A 20705-nucleotide genomic window follows, 5' to 3' on the forward strand; every position below is an offset into this window, starting at 1 on the left:
AACAAGACCAAGATTAGAAGAGAGAGTGAGTCCCTGAACAATAAAATTTCAATCTGTCTTTAAAACCATCAACACCAAGCTCATCATGGATATTTTGCATTCGTTCTTATTTTTAAAAATAGTGTATTCAAATACAACTTTTCTTAATTATAAGTTGCCCCAAGGCCCTCCTGAATCATATAAAACAAGGGCACTATCTCACCCTAATCCTGCACTTGCCAACTGCATATGGAAAAGTAAAACCATCCCTGGCCCCTGCTCTGCCCTTTCCCTCTGCTCAGAGAGAGAGAAATGTCTCAGAGTACCCCTCTTGCCCTCTCTCTCCTGAGCCTACCCCAGGATTCTCTCTAATCCTCTAATATTCCATCCCTTATCCTATAATGAGGACACTTACACCTATGTCCAGTGAGATGAGCCCTGTGCTAAGGGCATCGCAGGCCCAGCCCAGTCAATACGCTCAGTACCCTGTGGTCCTTCGCTCACAGATGGAGAGAATGAGAGGCAGCCAGCAGTTCACCCAGGTCGCTCACTGGAGGCTTTGGACTGACAGCATCGCCAAGTGATTGTCGGGATTCGTACTGACTCCATCATCAAAGAGCTACCACGGGACTATCAGTGACACTTCTACACAGTGACTGCAAGGACTCAGAATAGCATCAGTCCAGAGCGGCTAGTGATGGGACCATCGCAGATGGCTGCAGGGAGGGATTGTGATGGTGTGGGTTGTGTACTCAGCTCCTTGATGGGTCCCTGAGATGGCTTGATTTTAGCACTGAAAATCCTACTTCCCTGGAAATTCTTCGACCCATAGCAAACCACGATGTGCCTCTGGAAGGGGGCGTGTTCAGGAAATGTTCATAATATTAAGTTCACATGGCAGAGGCTTCTGTGTTGAGACAGAGTCCTATCGGTTCTCTTCTTAAGAAGTCACTGATGGTGACTTCATCAAGTCCTGGTTGTGTCCTTAAGGCCACAGCTTCAATAGCTATTATCATATGGATCTGAGGGTTATGATTCTAATACTAAAACTGTTGGGGAGCACATTCAAATCATAGAACAATTTAAAATACCACCGTGAACACAAACCATCCTGGCCAAGTCATCCTTTGACAGAGGAAGCAGGCACACACAGAGAGAGCATGCTGTACCAGCCCAAACTACTAGTGATGGAGAGAAGCAGGGCTCATAGCAGTGCCTGGAGAATGGCTTTTTGAGGAGTTTGGGTATTCCTGTACATTCCATCACTAGGAAGAGACTCTACACACCTTTTGTGTCTGTGCAGCAATTTATGTCAGAAGGATGGTGAGTGACAGCCAGGCTTTCTGGGTTTCAGTCTTCAACTACCCTCAGTTTCCCTACCTGTCAAATGGCTGGTCTCTCTGCTCCCACCTCCACCATAGACTCCTAGGGTTGCCCATGAAACTAAAATGCAACTAAAAACATCAGGACATTTGCAGACCTGATCATGTTTCTGCAGATGGTAGAGGTGTCTGTGAAAGACTGAAGCCCAGGACTGGCCCTGAGGTTGGTATTAATGCTACTAAGTCAGTCTCCAAATGTTAGGAGTCCAGGTTAGCTCTCAAGAGGGCAAAACTTCCTCTAGCAACTTGATAAACAAAACACATGTACCAGGACAGCCTGGGCTACAGAATGAGTTCATGGCCAGCCTGTACCACTTAGAAATACTCTATCTTAAAATAAAAGTTAAAGTGATCTGGGATTAGATAGCAGAACACTTATCTTGGATGCCTGGGGACCTCTGTCCTATCTTCAGTATTGCAAAAAATAAATAAGTAAACATAAGTTCATAATTTGGTTATGAAGGTAGTCACTGGTGATATATAACTCCTTTTCGGCAAAGCCAAGTAAGTTTTTGGCAGGCCTAACCATCCTGAAGATAGTAGTTTTAAACTTAAAAAAAAAATAAATACAAGTGCAAAAAGTCCTACCACTTTGGTCCTAAGGGACTAGAAAGTGAACCAGCCAGACAGATTTTGACAAGTTGACCCTTGAGAGAAAGGAAGAGCAAAGTGAGTTAAAATAGCTGGGGCTCTCAGCTAGCCAACCGCTGACAGCACACGAGATATGGTTAAACACCAGTAGAAAACATGGTGTCTGGATGGAAGCAGCAGAACTGTGTCGAGGGCTCCAGTCATCAGCAAACACAAAGAGGGCCCCGTTTAACAAGAAGCTGAGCAGGGAACCCCAGCTCTACATGGCAGCTTGCCTATATCTCAGCTTCACTTCAGGAAGGACATAACTGAGATTCAGTTCAGATACCAGAATGTATGTTCCAAGTCTAACAGAGATACTTGCTTGGTAAATGAAGCAAGTGAAAGCTCAGTGTTCTTCAGAAGAAAAGAGCACCAGTCCAGAATTCCCACCATGCAACATGCACGATGCTCCCAGTACTAGAATTCCCACCATGCAACACGCACGATGCTCCCAATACTAGAATTCCCACCATGCAGTATACACGGTGCTCCCAATACTAGAATTCCCACCATGCAACATGCATGATGCTCCCAATAATGGGATCAACAATTTCCCAGCATAAGAGAGAAAACAGAAACAGTGCAACCATTCTTCTTGTTCATTGATCTATTTGCCTTTGGAATGGGATCTTGTTATGAAACCCAGGCCAGCCTGGGACTTGAGATCCTCTCTCTTCCTCTCCTCAGTGGCTAAGACTTTAGATGCGCTGCCAACATGGCTCCATGAGCATCCATTCATGAGCAGAAGCACCATTAATGGAGACGGATGCTGAGATTACTCAGCTGTTGGAATTAATAAATAAAAATTGTAAAGTTGTTATTGTGAATGTACTCACAGGCCAAAAGGGAAATATGTTCATAATGAATAAAATCTTATTGGAAAAATAAGATTGCATAAATAAAATTCTAGAGCCTAAAAAAATGCAATATCTGAAAAAATTAATTTATTTGCCCTGATAACAGAAGTTTCTCTCTGAAGAACAAAGATTGTGAACAAAAACTAGAAAGGCTCCAGTATGCTTGGTTCAATATCAAAAGATCTTTGATACATGAAACTGGAGGCCCAAAAATAGAGAGATAATAAAGCAGAAAACAAGTTTAAGGAAATAATGCTTGAAATTTCTATGTGATGAAAAACACAAACAGATTTAAGAAGTTCAGTGAATCCCAGTAAGGGTATAGTCAAAGAAAACTGCACTAAAGCAAATCATAGTTAAACTCTGGAAATTTGAAAAATAATATGAAAAGCACGAAAGAAACTAAGTGGGAAGTGCTATTAGAAATTGGTAAATAATTCAAAATTTTGTTAACTTCTGATGAAAAATAAAAGAAGATAGTGAACAACATTTTCCCATACTAAAAGAAAGAGGGTAAATGCAGTCTAGGGGTTTTTAATTATTGCATTTATTTTTGTGTATGAATACACGTGAGTCTAAACACACGTTTCCATGTACATGATATGGTATATGTGAGGAGGTCCAGGTTGGTTCTGTCTTACTTTGTGGGTCCTGGGGATCAAACTCAGATCATCAGGCTTGACAAGTGCATTTATTTAGTGGGTCATCTCACAGACCTCCAACCTAGAATTCCATATACACTAAAATACCTTTTAGTGGTGACAGTTAACCAGAAATAGTTTCAAATAAAAGAAAGTTAAGGGTCTGTGTCCTGATCAGATGTGTTCTACAGAAAATGTAAGAGAAAATTCCTCAGGTTGGAGGGAAACAAAGAGTTTCATCAACAGTAGCTATGTAGATAAGTGTGCAATGCTATCATTCTTCTTAATGTTTCTTTTTTAAACATTTGTAGAGTTATTTAAAGCAAAATAGCGCAGCATTGCAGTGAGGATTCATAGTGTGCGTGTGTGGAATACACACGCGTATGGCAGCACAGCAATGGGATTCAGTGCTGGGGTGGTGCATGGGTCTGAAAGGTTGTAGGGATTGTGCAAGTAGCATGGTATAGAATCAATGACCGTCATAGCCCTTTGGAGGCACTACAGTGAAATACCATAGGCTAGTAGCTTTCAAAAACAATCAACGGAGCTCACAGACCTTGAGACTAAGAAGTCAAATGTCAAGGAACTGGCGGAGTTGATGCCTGGTGGAAGGACCAGCAGGCTCTCTAGGTTCTTTCATAGGGCACTAATCATTGAGAAGCTCTGCCCTCTGGATGTAGCCGCTTCCCATCTCCCCTAGGTCACCACTGTGGAGATTAGGGGCTCAACACATAAATCTAGGAGGCAGAAACATTCCCACTATAGCAGGAACCTATGCCAAAATCCTCAAGGCACCCTCAAAATAATAAAACTTACATATATATATGGTTTTTAAAAATGTAAAATTGAATTTTAAAAGTCTAATAAAATAATCAAAAAGTAAATCAGAATAGCAAGGGCAAATATACAAAACCTAAGAAGATGGAATAATGATAAGGTGGGAGACTTCAAGCCAGTCATATAAATCCTTTTCATTAAATGTGAATGGAGTACTAGACAGCAGAAAAAATAATGATATCTTGAATTTTGCAGGAAAATGGATGGAGCTAGAAAACATTGTTTTGAGTGAGGTAACCCAGACCCAGAAAAAAAATTATCACATGTACTCCCTCATAAGTGGTTTTTAAACATAAAGCAAAGAAAACCAGTCCACAAATCACAATCCCAGAGAACCTAGGCAACAATGAGGACCCTAAGAGAGACATACATAGATCTAATCCACATGGGAAGTAGAAAAAGACAAGATCTCCTGAGTAAATTGGGAGCATGGGGACTTTTGGGGAGGGTTGAAGGGGAGGGGAGAGGCAAGGAAGGGAGCAGAGAAAAACGTAGAACTCAACAAAAATCAATTATAAAAAAAACTCCCTCAAAAAAAAATGTGAATGGGACAAAACACCAATTAAAAGGCAAAGACTGTAAAACTAAAGATCAGAAAAACCGCCTGGATAAGTACAGGCCTGAAGGTACAGATATAGCTTGCCAGCTGTTGAAAAGTTGGATCTGTCCCTGGAACTCTGGGTGGGAGAGAACTGAATTCTAGGTTTTCCTCTGACCTCCATGTGCACATGAGGACACACATTTCACCCAATACACACCAAATAAATAACATAAAGTACATAAAAAGATGAATGCTTCCTCACTGTTTGGCAGCAAGTCCCAGGACCCTCTCTGTCCTCTCAAGGCCCTACCCTTACAACCCAGATTGACATGGATCCTGCCTAGCACAGGTCAGAGAGCCCAGGACCCTGTGCCCGCACAAGGGCTGCATGCAGTCTTTCTTACTCTCTATAGTGCTGTATCCGCTCGCAATGTTTTTCCTATCACCCCAGGATGAGTGTAAAAAGTACACACCAGTCGTTTCCACACTTCACACTGGGCGTGGCCAGCCTGTGGTTTGTTTCAGCGTGTGTTCTTTGAACATGTGATAAAGCATGCCTCCTTTGTTGAAAACAGACCTCTCTCTTATTAACAGTTTAGCTTGAAATCCCATGACAAACTCAATTATTCTGAGGCTTCCACCAAAAAAAAAAAATAGTTAAATTAAAAAACAAGTTCTTTAAGAAGCACAGAGGAATGCACCCTGTAGACTTGAAAGATGAGCGGAACTCCACACGTCTTGGGATTGCGTCTATTCGCCACAGTCGTGTCTTCATCGTGGTGTAGAAATGCTCCAGACTAACTAAGAACAATAAATCATAATAAAGCATTTGAGATGCTCAGGGCTTTGTGCAAGGTACTTTAAACTCCTCTGCTCGCCCTTCTCATAAGCAACTGATGTCTGCAGAGTGTGCTCCTGGGGTGTGCAGTGTGTTACGTGTGTGTGAGTATGTGTGTGTGAGTGCGGGCATATGGGTGTGAAGGTGTGAGCGTGTGAGTATACAGGTATGAGTGCATGAGGGTGTACATGTGAGAACTGCATGTGTATGATCGCAGTTACATGAGGACTGTGAGTTGAGCAAATGAGTGTGAGTGTGTGGGTAAAATGTAGGAGTGTGATGTGCGTGAGTTCGTAAGCATATGCAAATATGTGTTTATGAGCATGTGTGTATGAGTATAGCCAGCCATGAGAGTATGTAGGCATGAGGTGTGTATCAGTTTATGCATATTAGCACATATGACTGTGTGAGTATATACTCTCTCTCACACACACACATATATATATACATATACAGATAAATAAGGCATGCATATGCAGGCATGAGGTGTGTGGGTGTGAGATTATTTGCATATGTATGTTATATATAAGTCAGCACATGTATAAACATAGGCATGACTATGAGTGTGCAACTGTGAGGTGTGTGTGAGGAACTAAGAATAAGTGTGCATTGCATTGCGTTTGGATGTATTGTGAATGTGGATGTGTGCACTGTATATAAATGCAGGTATATGAATGTGCATGTAGGCACCATGCATAGATGTGTGTGCATGAGTGTATATGTGTGCATTGTGTGTAGACGTGGGTATGTGAGTGTGGAAGAACACAGGGTGAACGGACAAGTGTATATCTCAGTGGTGAGCGGGTAGGAGTCATATATACATGACCCGGCCATTTCACAGCGTCGCCTTCAAGGTTCTCTCTGGTACCGGAGACAGGAACACCGGGTGGGGTGGCGGGGTGGGGGTGGGGGTAAACAGGGCCACTTTTAAGAGTTTCTGCCCAGCAAGAGGATGAACCATTCTGTGACAAAACCAGGACTGGGCTTTGTCTCCACACAAGGTGATGCCAGTGGCCCCGGTGTCTGTGCAGAGAGGTCAACAATGAGGTTGCAGAGACACTCTTGATTACCTCCTGTATAACCGCCGACAGCCAACTTGAGTCTGACACCTTTCTAAACATAGCACGGGAGAAAGGACTGACATCCCGTACGTCACCAAAGCCACTTTCTTACCCACCCAGACAGGACCGCAGGCCAACAGGAGCCACTTTTAGCCACCTTCAAAGGGGCCCAGAATGGGTGCAGTTCCCAGGCCCAGGGAGGGCATGAAACAATACCTGGGGCCTGACCAGAGAAGAACCTCTGGAGCATGACATTCATGGGCCCGATGCCCTGGGTTCAGGTTGTGCCTGTTCCCATGGAGCACAGGAGCCCATCACTCCTCAAACTCTCCTTAACAAACAGAGGGGCACAGCTCTTCCTGCCATGCGGAGCCGGACTTGCTATGGGACTTGGGGTCCACGCCTTTCCCAGTCTTTGCTCTAGTGAGCCTCTAGAAAGGCTGAGGCAGGGCAGTAACGTAGAGCCGTGTTCAATTTCACATACTCTGTGTGGTTAGGGAGCCCATGTCTCTCGGCTGCCCCTCTGCCCTCACGGACACTGGTCTTTGACGCCAGGGAAACAGAATCCAGTGTGAGATGCTTGAAGCCAGCAGAAGCGCCCAACCGTGGTCCCCGAAAGTGCTGGGGAGCCTGCTTCCTTCCTCTTGACACACAGCCACTCTTCCCAATGGCACAGAAGCAGCCCTGCTGCCCTCGGGCTTCTGTCAGTCCAGATTAGCTCCCTCCAAGGCGGCAGAGAAGAAATGTATCTCACGGTGGCAGCTTCGCCAAAGCAGACGTGAGAGAGGCCAAGTTCCATCCTAGGAGCCAGTTGGTGGCTCCTCAGGTGTTCTCTGGAGGTGTGTGAAATTGAAGGTCCACCCGAGACTTTCCTAAATCCTGTGCACCAAATAGCCTTGTACCCTAACAGGCCCGGGGACAGATGATTCTTCCCGAGTGACCTATGACTCTTTCAGCACCACTGGACCACAAGAGAGATGGGATGGAGCCTCCATCCAGGCAAACCCTTCAGCCCTGTCTTCCTTAGATGAGTGGGGCTATGCCTAGGACTGGTTCAGGGACCAGACCCGCTGCCCCTCTGCCCACATGCTCCACCTCCCGAGACAACACAAAGCTCAAGAATCCTGTGTTTCCACCCAAACTCTGCCCCAAATTAGTATACAGCTTTGGGCATGTATTTTTTTGAACCTCAGTTTTCACATCTGTGAATGGGGATAATAGCGCCCACTCAGCTGGGGCTCTGAGTACTCCACCAAGGCTCCTTGTCCCCAACAGGGACATGGTTCACCGCCTGTTCCACTGATGTCTCTGTGCAACAATAACCGTGAGAGAAAGGTGACTGTGAGTGACAGAGCCATCCTGAGAGACAGCCTAGATGGGCTCATGGGAGCCGGGGGGGGGGGGTGGAGGGGGGAGGGGCTGCGTGTCTACTTATCTGCCAGCGGTGTTCCTTGCCATCAGCGACATCTGGCTCTCACCCAGGATGTGTATTAGGAATGACTACATGTCCCTTTAAATTCTAGGAGCTGTCGTTAATGTGCTGGTGCCAGTTTTGGTGCGAGGTTTGCTCTGGCCGCTTCAACTGCGCAGCCCCAGCGGCTCCCTAGGGAGCTCACGAGGAGCCACCTGCTCTCCGTGGAATATGTTCCCACGGGGAGCATCTCTCCTGGAAAGAAGGCATCTAGGAGGAGCTGCCACCCCAGATACCTGCCGCCCCTTTCCAAGAGGTGCAGAGAGAGGAAAGCCCTTTCTAAAGATAGCTAAATTGGTTGAAGATTAGAAAAAGTAAAAAAGCAAAAAAAAAAAAAAAAAAAAAATGAATTCAGCTTTGGGAAGAGAAGGGAGCCAGGCTGTAGAGTCGGCCAGGCCTGGGCTAAGGCCTCACACTGCTGACGCTCTGGTGAGACAGAACAGACACGAATTGTCTCGTAGACACTGCAGAAGCAGAAACTGGGCTCCCCTCCCTCCGATGTGTCTCATGCAAATGTGTGGGCAGGGGCAAACGTGCTGGAGATGCTGGATCCAAACCACGAGGATCCAGTATCAAGTCCCAATTATCGTGACGACCCAGAATGCACGATCCCTGAAGCCTGCTTCTTGAAACCCTCCCTGTCACCACTGCTTACTGCATGGGCACCGCACAGCCAGCTAGGGACTCTGGAGCCCATGCCTCCAGCCTGGAGCACACTCTTCCACCCCACCACAGGCTTAGGGGTGCACTTATCAAGTGTGTAGTTGCCTTTTGGGGACTTCTCCCATTTGAGAACATTGGGACTAGCTTGACATGGTGGTGCATGTCTTTAACCACAGGACTAGGGAGGCAGAGGCTGGTGGATCTGTGAGTTCAAGACCAGCCTTGTCTACATAGCAAGGTTCAGGACAGTCAAGGCTACACAGAGAAACCCTGTCTCCAAAAGCCAAAATAATAAGAGAGCATTAAGACTAATGCTGGAGATGTAGCTCAGTCGGCAGAATGCTTGCCTACTCAAGAGGCCAAAATAAGAAGATTAGAAATTGGGAGCTGAGGGTACATAATGAGACTGTCTCAAAACATAAAAAGAAAAATAAAGCACAAAACAAGCAAACCCATTGAGACTCAGCATAATAAATAGGGCTGCTTTATCTTGCCAACTGCAATCATTTGCTAATGTCTGGCAAAGTAAGAAGCATAGGCTAGGTCCAGACCTAGTGAGGAAAGCCGCCATTAGAGATTGGTCAGCCATTATTAATGTCTGCCACAAGTATGAAAAGAGAGGGGGCAGGAAGTATGTCGAATATTTACAAATCTCAATGGTCGTCCAGAGATGAGTGAGACCCCGGGCCTCCCAGAAACTTAGGCAGGACAAATGCAATGTGACTGCTTTTGGGTGCTGCGGCTGTGTCTGTCCCCCATACTTTCCTACTGCATTGGAGATCTGAATTCTGTGTTCCCTTGCTCCCTGCAAAGCATCCTCACACATATTCCACCTAGGAAGAAGATGCTCGTGTGATCACAGGCGGCAGTGAGAACCACGTACACCCCCATCGTGACCTTGGAATGAGTGTATAGTGGCTGGGACCAAGGGACACACACAAGGGTGGTGGGCAAAAGACAAGCAGAGGGGCCATCTCTGGGCCTGAGCAGGGACAGTCCTGGGTGCAGAGGCCAGTCTGCCACCGGCTCCCTGTAGAACCTTGGAAATCTCTCTTTCTCTTCCTGACTTCTCAGTTCTTACCTTTCATCAGGGCTTGCTAAACCTCACGATGGGAGGCAGAAGGCCATGGGCCACAGGCACTCATCTGGACTCATAGGACCCTCATCTGGCTCTGGTCCTCTGCTTATCTTGTCATTGTTTCCGTGCCACTACACATACAGCTGACGCTACTGCCTACCCGTCAAGCTGGTTCCAAAGACAACAAGACTTAGAAATGGGCAGAGCCCCTCCTGAGGAGTGAAGGCATCGTCAAAGAAATTATCTACAGACACTCACATTGAACTTGACGTCTCCCTCTCCTGGTCCCAGCCACACTGCATTTGAGGAGGCCAGGAACAGTCCTCAGAACCCCGAGAGAAATGACAGACTGGCTTCTACTGAGGGAAGCCTGGCCCCACACCCAGGCTAGGTTTGCTACACCCTAGTTTGTCAAGGGCCTGGAAGTCAGGAGTCACCTGTAAAGCCACTCCTGGAGCTGGGCTGCAGACTGCCCATGACCTTCAGGTTCCGTGTATGAACCCTGGCCCTTGGCCCGCTTGATCAACCCCCTTTCTACAGTGCCAGGGCAAAGCAGACGGGACTGTGCCTGCCCAGACTCAACTTCAAGGTCCCCAAGGGCCTCAGTTCCAAGACTCAAGGGCTCATAAGAGGGCTGTCTGGGTTTTAATCAGCTGCCAAACAAGACACTTGGATCATGCCCAGTGATGACTGACCCAGGCATTTTCCATAATTGGGTCAGGTGCCCTTCTGGTCTCAGGAGAGTAGAGAGAGGGCACAGAAGAGCTGTCACCTCAGCCTGTCAGCTTTCTGGAAGGACAGGGTGTGTGCTTCCAGACACACTGCAAGCCACACCTGCATGCAGTGTGACTGTCCCTTGTTCCTTCCCTGTGGTACCACCTCAGTTTCCAGGCCCAGTGAGGCTGCCTCACCCCACAACACAGCATGTCCCTTCTGGTTCCTTAGTCTTCCCCGACCCAGCTAAGCCACCCGATGCAGATGCTAACATGAGCCAGCCACATCTGGGATTCTGTCCCAACTCTGTCCCTTACTAACCAAAGGCAAGCCTCCAGAATCCTTGAACACATTTTCACGTCTGTGAAATGTATATCTTTGTATAGTTCGCCAGGGCACTGAGAGGCTTGACAAGGAAGAATGGCATCCACTCTCTGGTCTGATGTCTGTCTATTGTTGATGTTCTGAATCTCTAGCCTCACCCCATCCCTGTGTCTCTGAAATCATGAAGAAAGTCATTGCCACCCTCATCCATGTTCACCCCAGTACTGGACAGATGGATGGTCACTTTTCCATGATGAAAACAGACACTAGTAAGAGTGTCCACCATCTCCCTGGTCCCTGTACCCAGTCCTGTGTTGAGAGCACACGAAGGGGGCTTTCCTCCTCTGTGTGTGTCCCCTGTCCCTCCCAGAGGAACACCACCACCTCCCAGCCTCCAAGTGACTCTGCAGATGAAGGGCACTTCTCCCAGGGAGAACTGTGCTCTATCTGGCCCTCTCTAAGATGCTCTGAGCCAAGGATCTCCATACAGCCCCACTGGCAAAAACTGACCCCTTCCCGGTGCTCTAGGATGCTTCCTGACCTGTCTCTACCTGGGTCCTGTGTGCTAAAATCCTTTTATGATACAATCCTTATGATACAATGCACACAATGCAAAATTTTAACCGCTTTCAAGGTCAATGCACTTGAGTTTATTGTCAATGTTGCACAACCAATCTCTAAGATGCTTGGACCCTTTAAACAGCTTCCCATCCCCTCTTCTACAAGTCTCCGCTCACTGCCACATTATTGTCTCTGAGTTTCACTGTCCTGGGTCCCTCCTCTAAGCAGAGCACAGAGTTTGTGACAGAATGGCTTTCTATCACTCGGCAAGCCATCTGGACGCTGCGCACATCTTGCAGTGGGTATCCTAGCTTTGCTACTTTTTGAAGCTGAATAGTATTCCGCTGTGTATCCATACCATATGTTTGATCATTAATCCTCAGCAGATATTTACGTTGCTTTGGCTCTTGATTTTTACGACTAACTCTGTTCCAAGCATAGTTCTGCAATTATCTGCTTAAGAGCCTGCTTTTAATTGTTTAGTGTCTACTCAAAAGTTGGATTACAAGACCATATGGGAACACTACTTTTAATTTTTGGAAGAAGTCTTGCCAGAATCGTAAGTTGAACTAATCATGGTGAAAGCAGTTGCTCTCCAAGCATGAGGAGGTTCACGTTTGTTTTTCCTACATACTGCAGCACCCCAACCAAAGGACATTCTAGGAAAGATGCTGCAGGAGTGAACAGTTCTGTGTCCCAGGGGTTGGACAGGCTGAGATGCCAGGCCAAGACCACAGAGGACTTTTAGAGCACAGAGCTCTTTTCAGCGGTGCCTTGGTGGTTGTCTGTCATTACATGTGTCCCAACCAATGGAACAAGCACCACAGTCAAGACAGAGCTCTAACGTAAGAGATAGATTTTAAGAATTAGTAACAAGCAAGCATGGGGTCATTCTTGGTATCAAATCTGGTCCTCTGCTGGGCGATGTGAATCACCATGGAGACTGTTTCCTGGAGAAGTGGAGATTCGTGATCATGAAATAGATTGTCTGCAGTTTGCCGTGGACTTGAAGGTCCTCAAAAGAAACAAAAACAAATAATCAATTTTATTTTAAATCCATCCCTCTGGGTTATTTCAGTGAGTCAGACATGTGCCCAGATATGACTGTCTTGTAAGCAAAAGTCTCCCAAAGTAGTCGGTGTCGGGAGCCGGGAGGGTTCAGTTAGTCATCGGTGGCTCAGTTAGCCACTAGTAGCTAAGGTGTTTGAAGGACAAATGGCAAAGATTACTGTTGCTTTAGACAATGCTGACAGAGATGATCTGTCTATGAAGATCATTAATGGAGACTTAGAGCCCTCTTCTTAAGCACTGAAGCTATCGGGGGAAATGTCAAAGAGCTAAAAAGCAAATAGCACTCTCCTGCCTCAGAGTGCTCCATTGACCTTTCATTCTCAGCTCCATTGACCTCTGGAGCCAGATGGTTCTCTGTAAGGGGGAATGGGCTTTGCTGGGAGTTTGGCATCTCTTGACTACCACTGTATGCCAGGAGCACCTCCCTACAAATTATCAACACACAATCTCTAGGTGTGTCAAATGTCTCCAGGGTAGAGGTGTAGAATCAGTCCCTGTTGAAAACCCCTAGTGTTAACAATACTGCCATCTGCCACATGCTTGGTGACTATTGGAGCTATTTGACCAAAACACCACCTACATTTTAGCTAACTGAAAGATTCTTAGTCAGGAATGAAGTAAGAAGGATCCTGGGAAGGGAGGACTGGCTGAAGTTGTCTTTTGTGCTGACCTTAGAAATTGCTGGAGAAGTCCATGCAGAGCAGAACCCACGCCGAAGCCGGTGGGGTTGATTTAACCTTTAAGCCAAAACAGCTGTCCAGAGTTTTCCCGGCTGCTGCTGGGTGCTGGTTATGATGCATTATGGGTATTCTCCATTGCCCATTGAAGTGCATCATATAAGGCTCTGACATTCCACGTGTGATCTGAGAAGATGGCATCTCAGAGATGCTCTAAAGAAGGACATTCACCGAGAGTGTGAGGCTCCAGGGCCAGAGTGCAAATGCGTGAACGGTCCTGATGCTGGGTTGTCCAGCCCTACCTAAAGCCTGGCAGGTGGTTCTAAGAGAGAAGTACCAAGCTGTCTGTCTTGGAGTTCATTCATGCCCTTCCCACAGACCTATCAGCACCCTGCACCGGTGCTGAGTGGAGACAGCAGCTCTCTCAGGGATCCAGCTATGCCGATCCATCACGATCCTGTTTTCCAGCATCCCTATAGCTAGCAATTCCGACAGGTTAAGCCTGAGTCAGGCCCAGTTTGTTCAGGCCAGTCTGTCCTATACAGAACACTGTCTAAACTCCTTATATCTCCTGGGCCACTGAATGCCCAGAACCACTGCTGGGGTTGGGGCACCACTCTATCCTGGTAAGAGAGGGTGCCTCAAGTGTTTGCTGTAGAACAGACGTGAGGGCCTCTAAGCATAGCCAGCTTGGCATGACAGATCCTCTTTCACATTCGTATCAATGAGCCAGAAAGTCTTCATTGTCAGATTAAACCACCATCTAGAGAGAACATCCTCAGGGCCCCAGCAGAGGCAGGACGGTGCATAGGGAGCCCAAAGTGAAGGGCAATGAAATTTTGGAGCTGGGCGTGAAACTGGAAGGGTTGTGTTTGCAAAGTCATGGTGAGATGCCAGGCTGTGGAGTCCATGTTCTGGCCTCGAGATTCTGGCTCGGTACTAGAAAGGGCTTAGTGTGACTTGTGAAGGTCTCCTTACTTCTTCTTTGCTCCCCAGAATCTTCCCCTCTGCAAACAGGGCTGATGACAAGTCTCTGAAAGGAATAAGTTGCATACAGGACATTCTAGAACACTCCCTGGCACTCTGCAAGCCCTTTTTACTGCCAAGTAATTTCGGCGTGGGAGGAGACACTCTGTGAATCTCAGTTTAATGTTGGATGAAGGAACGAGGGGAGACAAGGAGCTGGTGTGCAGAGGACAGTGCCTGGACACAGCAAGGTTCAATAAATCAGCAGTGTTGCTTCTGCATTATTGACAACCACATCCTGATTCTAACATCTCTGCCTCCTCCTCATCAGGTCGATCCTCTGACTTGCCAGCATTGGAAGACCTAGAGGCTCTTCGCAGCTCAAATTCCTCTCAGTAAAAAGATCTGTGTGCTAGCATGTGCATTGGTGGGATGGATCAGTGTGAGCCGAGATTGATGTGACCTCCCCCCTCTCCTCTGCCTCTACCTACCCAGTGACAGTTTCGTAGAAAGCAATTAGGGGTGCTGGCCGGGTGGTTTTCTCTATCACTCCGTGTTCTCTTCCAGCTCTGCAGATGCAGCATTTAGCAGCTCATCCCTTAGGGCAGTTCATTCTCAACCTTCCTAATGCTGCATTCTCGACCTTTCATACAGTTCCTTATGTTGTGGCGTCCCCCAGCCATTGAATTATTTTCATTGCTACTTCGTAACTGTAATTCTGTAACTGTTACGAATCATAATGTGAATATCTGTGTTTTCGAATGGTTTTAAATGACCTCTGTGAAAGGGGTCGTTCAACCCCACAAAGGGTTGCAATCCAGCTTGAGAACCACGGCCTTAGTGTTATCCAGAAGTATCCAAGCCTACTAAGGTAAAAATAATGTTTTCTAGTCAACACTAAGGGATCCTCAGCCATGCTTGAGAGGCTTGAACACTGAGGGCACCACACCATGCCACGTTCCTAAAGCACAAGCCCATGCCCGGGTTCCTAACCCACTGAACCACCCGGGGCTCTTGCTTCACCTCTCTGGTCTTCCGTTTCTTTCAGGAAGTATTAATAATGTTGGATCCCAAACATTATGTCAGAAGCAAAGCAAAACACAAGGCTTGGCTCTTCCACTGTAATTCAGAGCAGGATGAAGTGGCCTGGAATTCAAGGGACCTGGGGCCTTGCCCAGGCTGTGTGACCTCAGACAAGCCACCCCACCTGCCACGGACTTGTATTGCATGTCTGTAAAATAGGCATTACACACCCCAATCAGTTGTTTGTGTTCCTCGCTATTTATATTCCGCCTGCTTCCAAAAAGGATCCGAGTCAGCTTGTAATCAGATGCTATGAAAATAGACATGGAAAATCAAAGACCACAGGGAAGGAGGAGGGAGAAGCAGAAACACCGGCCGCACGGCCCAACATAGCCTCTGTGGCTAATCTTACCCTTTTTGCTTTGGATCCCAGGAAGCACCGGGGCTAAATTTGTTATTCCAGAGTTACATAATCTGAGCAATTACCTGTTCAAGGAAAAATCTCCTCTTCCGAGTTGTTCAAAAGAGACATGCCTCTTCCCAGAATAAACTCCGAAAATAATCAACAGAGCTTACAAATTTCTGAAAAATGTTCCACAAATATTAGTTTTTGCATGGATCCACTTAAGAACTGTTTATTGAACAAGACGCAAGGCATTCACAGAGGTGGGCACACAAATGAACAAAAGCGACACCATGCCGGTCCACATGAAGTGTGTTCCAGTGGAAGGAGACATACACTGTGCAATGACAGCTAGTAAAAGTTAGGGAAAGACAAGATGGCAAAAGCTGGGGATGGGGCCATGCTACAGTGGAGAGCCTCAGAAACATCTGTGCCAAAGAGTTGGAACCTAATGGCAAGAGAAGCGCATCCCTACCAACATCCGAGGGAAGAGTATTTTCTGAAAAAGGGATAACAAGTGAAAATGTCCTGGAGACAGAGACAGGAGGATGACTTGGCACCTTGGGGAGGATGGAAGGAAGGATGGAAAAGCATAAGAAATGAAGAAGACAAACATGAGGGATTAGAGCAGAGAGTCAGACAGAAGCCAGGCTGTGGAGGTCAGAGGTTGCACCCCAGACTACACATTCAAGTCACCCAGAGAAACTTTAAAAAGGCACCACATGCCAGCCTTGTTCCTAGAGATTCGGACAGCGCTAGTCTGGGCTGAGTCCCAGTCTGTAGTATGACTCCAGAGCTCCCCAGGTGACTCTCCAAAACAGGGCAGAGCTGGGGTTGTAAGCAAGGATTTACAGCTGGTTGGGGTCTGAGTGTAGCTCCAATCCTCCCCGCTGCTGGGGTTGAACAGACCAGGAGGGAAAAGCGTGGATAAAGGAGCAGGCCACTTGACAACACACAGGAGTTCAGGACTCCATCTTGCTAGGCAACCGGGACAGCGAGTCAAAGAGCAGACAGCAAGCTGGGGGATCACAGGACACCTTGGGTCAGCCTGTGGCCCATCAACCCAGTCAGCACAAATTTCAGAATCCCTTGGGGCATCTTGTCTCTCTTTGCATGACAGAAGGGGACCCTGCACCCCAGTTCCTGTCTAAAACCAGGATGCCTACGGCCACTGTGGGACTTGGCTGACTCCAAGTATTTAAAGGGACCTCAGAAATTTCCAAGAAAATGGCTTTGGTGGACAAGGCCACTGAGGCTCGGAGCCCAGGGAGGCAGTGTGGGAGAGCTGGCACCTGGGGATGCTAGCAGGCTGTGTGAGGTTGGGGACAGGATTTGGGGGAAGAGGTCTTAACTGGGGGACTAAGACACAGGGTAATCAGAAGTCTCCCACCAGCACAACTCATAGAGGGTGGGCAACAGGATAGCAGGTAGATATTTGGATTTCCTGTTTGGGGGGACGTGGTAGAATCCTACTTCTTTGCTCACTTGAACTTGCCCTTGGCCATGAAAACAGCATGTGATTATTTTTTGCCATGATTTCTATACCTTTCTTTGCTCCTGTGTGGGACAGCACTTTCATGACCAGGACACCAGACAGTCTCAGCCTTAGTCCCCCCTCCCCCCACCTCTCGGGCTGCTTGAGCGGGAAATCCTCCACGTCTAGAGCTGGGACTTATACTCCTTACCATAGTCAACCTTGCCTTGACTGCCACTGATGGCTCGTGACTGCCTGGGCTGGAGGCCCGCCCACCACTCTCAGGTCCTGAGCCCATCTGAGGTGGTTCAAGCTTCATCCGCTGTGGCAGGACCCTCCTTTAACAGCTGCTCTCCGGGCCTTCGCGCTTCTGGAATGAAGCAGGCCCACAACCAGAGGGAGCATGGCCCTTAGCCTGCAGGCCGGCCTGCCCAGGCTGTGAATCCCCCGCCCGGGCTGAGGCTCATTAGATGAAAGTAACTATCACCTGTCAGACAAACTGCTAGAACTGTGATAAATTAATGATCAAATGGTACAGTCGGCGCAGCTACTGTACTGCTTCGGCAAGTTACAAGCTGGCCGGGTGCTTAAAAAATGCAGCCGGCATTAAAAAAGAATCAGGCGTTAAAGGAAAATGTCACCCAGCTTTTCAAACAGGATCTGTTTTAAAATGACCACAGACGGCTCGGTTTCAGGGTCTTTATTTGATTCCTGTTCTTTGTATTTTGGGTTATTGCTCGTGGGGAAGGGATGTGTGGGTGGAGAAGGGTCAGAGGGAAGGCTGGGATGGCTGTCTTCACAGCCTCCGTCCATGCCTAGTGTCCTAGGTGGGCTTCAGACCCTCTTGATGGATATGGACATGTGCTTCCCAGGCCTGGCAGGAGTGGGCAGTGATTGACAGACAGGCCAGGGCTTTTTCTTTCTTTACTCATGGCGAGACTCTGCTAGACGGGTAGCAACAATCCCCATTTGCCTGCTAAGAACACTGCTACTCAGATTGTCACTAAGGTTAACATTCTGAAGTAGCCACTGTGAATGCTTCACCTGCATACATCATGCAGCCACTACAGGGTACTACCACAGGGTATTATGGATGTACGGCTGTATGGAAATAAATATGAAAAGGGTAAATGTGATAACAACACTCCCTGCATATGAGAGAAGAAGCAAAAGGGGATCAGAGAGGTCATGCTACTTGCCCACAGTCACCAAGTTAAAAGGTAAAAGGAGAGGCTGTCCAAGTTTGTCTGCTGCCTGGGACCCTGGAGTCTCATCTCTGAGAGCCTATGGGGACACACCCAAAAGGGAACTGGACAAAGGCTACCTTTGACTTCAAAGTCCAGGACCAAACCTGGCCCCTTAATCACGATAGGTACTTGTTACATAAATGTATAGGCTCCCTCCGTGAAGGGAACGGCCCCTCCCTGCCCTTCCATCTACAGTTTTATGAGCTTAATTTATTCTTTTTAATATAAAATCTCATTACCTGAGCATGATAGTTTCACTTCCACGTTATCTTTGATATAAGAACAGAGAGAAACCTAAATCAAACCTTTAAATCAAGTCTATAATCAGCCCACACTCCTACTTACTTTTCAAATTTCTAAACAAAATTAAGTGGCAATACCTGGAGACGAAGAAAGGATGGAGGGAGGGAGGAAGGGAGGGTGAGAAGGAGGGAAGGTGTGTGGCAGGCAGGGACCTCCTGAGCCCCCAACATTCATAGCGGGGCATCGCTACTCAGAGGAAGAGGAAGCCTGTCTGCTACCAGGCTCCTGCTATCCCCCACCAACCCGGACCTAGGTTTGGAGGCCGAATGAAATGAAGTTCACCCCAAGCCAATGTGTGCTGACATTGATCTCCAAAAGCCATTTGCCTCACCTTGATGTATTTTTCAAGACATTTCCTATCCAGTGTTCATTTTCATAAAGGGGGAAATTGATGATCAGTTTAAAGAAACACAGTAGAGGTTTTTTTATTCCCCAGGAGCCTAAGGTGGACTAACCCATGACTTAGAAGTTGAGGGTGGTAGGGCCAAAAAGAAGCATGGCACCAGCCTCATGTGCCTGTGCCCACAAGAAGGAACTCCTGAGGGAGCTGGATTTTGGGTGTTGAAAGGGCTGGGGTGGAGGAGAAAAGAAGCCCCACTACCTATACAGAAGCTACTTGTAGAAGGCAGTAATAGGTTCCTCCAGAGATCAGTGAGCCAATATCTTCATGTTAGAGGAAGTGGCCTAGGTCCCCAGTCCCCAAACACAGGCCACTCATCTGAGGTTACAGTGCCTACCTGTGTGGTCAGAGGGGTAAAATGTGCCACTAAGGGGGCCACAGGAACACAGAGGGGTGATTTGTAACTCACCACTGCTGTGACAGTGCCCTCGAGCAAGCCATGTCAGTGCTCAGGGCCTATGTTGGTTTCCCTGTTTGTGAAGTAAGGATAAACACTCCACAGCTTACAGAACCCTGCGCATAGAATCAAAACCAACTGGGCAGGTACTGACCTGTGGTTATTCACAGGCAAGGACAAGGGTGCCACACACATCAGAACACCAAGACCTGGGCACCTTCTTTTCTTCCTTCAGCACATAGCTCGTATCAGGACCTGTTTGAGAACTATCCTCTTCCAGGAGGCCTTCCGTGATTGCTGGTCAGGCTTCAGGAACTGTATGTCAGCCCTCCTCTGGCCTTGGTTGATGAGTGTCGCCGCAAAAGGTGAAAGGCCAGGGGCTCATGGTACAGGGACCTAGGTACCACACTCTGGCTCAGGATGATCTTGCTTGGAAGCCCAGAAAAGCCACTTAAGACTTCTAAGGCCTCAGCATCTTCTTCTGTAAAATGGGATTTTTAAAATCCCTTCTTCACAGTTGTTCAGATTAAGGGAATCCCTTCAAGCAGCAAGCTTGGAAGAGAGTCTGCAAGTTGCGTCAGCTAATAACATTTTCAGTCCACTTATGAGGGCCTCTCCAAGCATCTGGGTTGCCGGTGGCAATGTGGGCCTCACACATGTGCATCCTGCTTGGGGAGCGAGACACTGACATGTACTGTGTACACAATGCATACATGAGAGAAGCACAGAGACAGGACACTCTAGTCCAGGGCTCCAACCCAGTCCACCACATCCTCGGACGATCACGGGCCTCTGCCAGGAAGCCACAGCCTTAAGCATAGTATAGGAGATGCTGGCAGCCTGGAAAATGTCACTAAGCCATGGCGTGTCTGGAAAAGGTCAGAAGAAGCTGCCATGACACCACATAGGTGAACAGTCAAGATCTAAGCCTTGGTTCTGTCACTAACTACCATGACACAACCCTCAACCCATCCCTTCTCTGGGCCTCAGGTTCTACTTCCGTTTCTGGGAGTTGGCTGCAGTAATTCTCACAGTTCTTAGGGTAGGTGTGGAGGCCTCCTATGTGCCAACGCTGTTGTCTTAAGTAGATGACAGAGACCCCCATCCTGTCTGTGAGTTCTCCTCCCAGAAAGAAGGGCTCCACAGGAAAATCTGGCAGAATGA

The sequence above is a fragment of the Chionomys nivalis genome, chromosome 21, assembly GCF_950005125.1.
Source record: "Chionomys nivalis chromosome 21, mChiNiv1.1, whole genome shotgun sequence".
Taxonomy (NCBI): Eukaryota; Metazoa; Chordata; class Mammalia; order Rodentia; family Cricetidae; genus Chionomys; species Chionomys nivalis.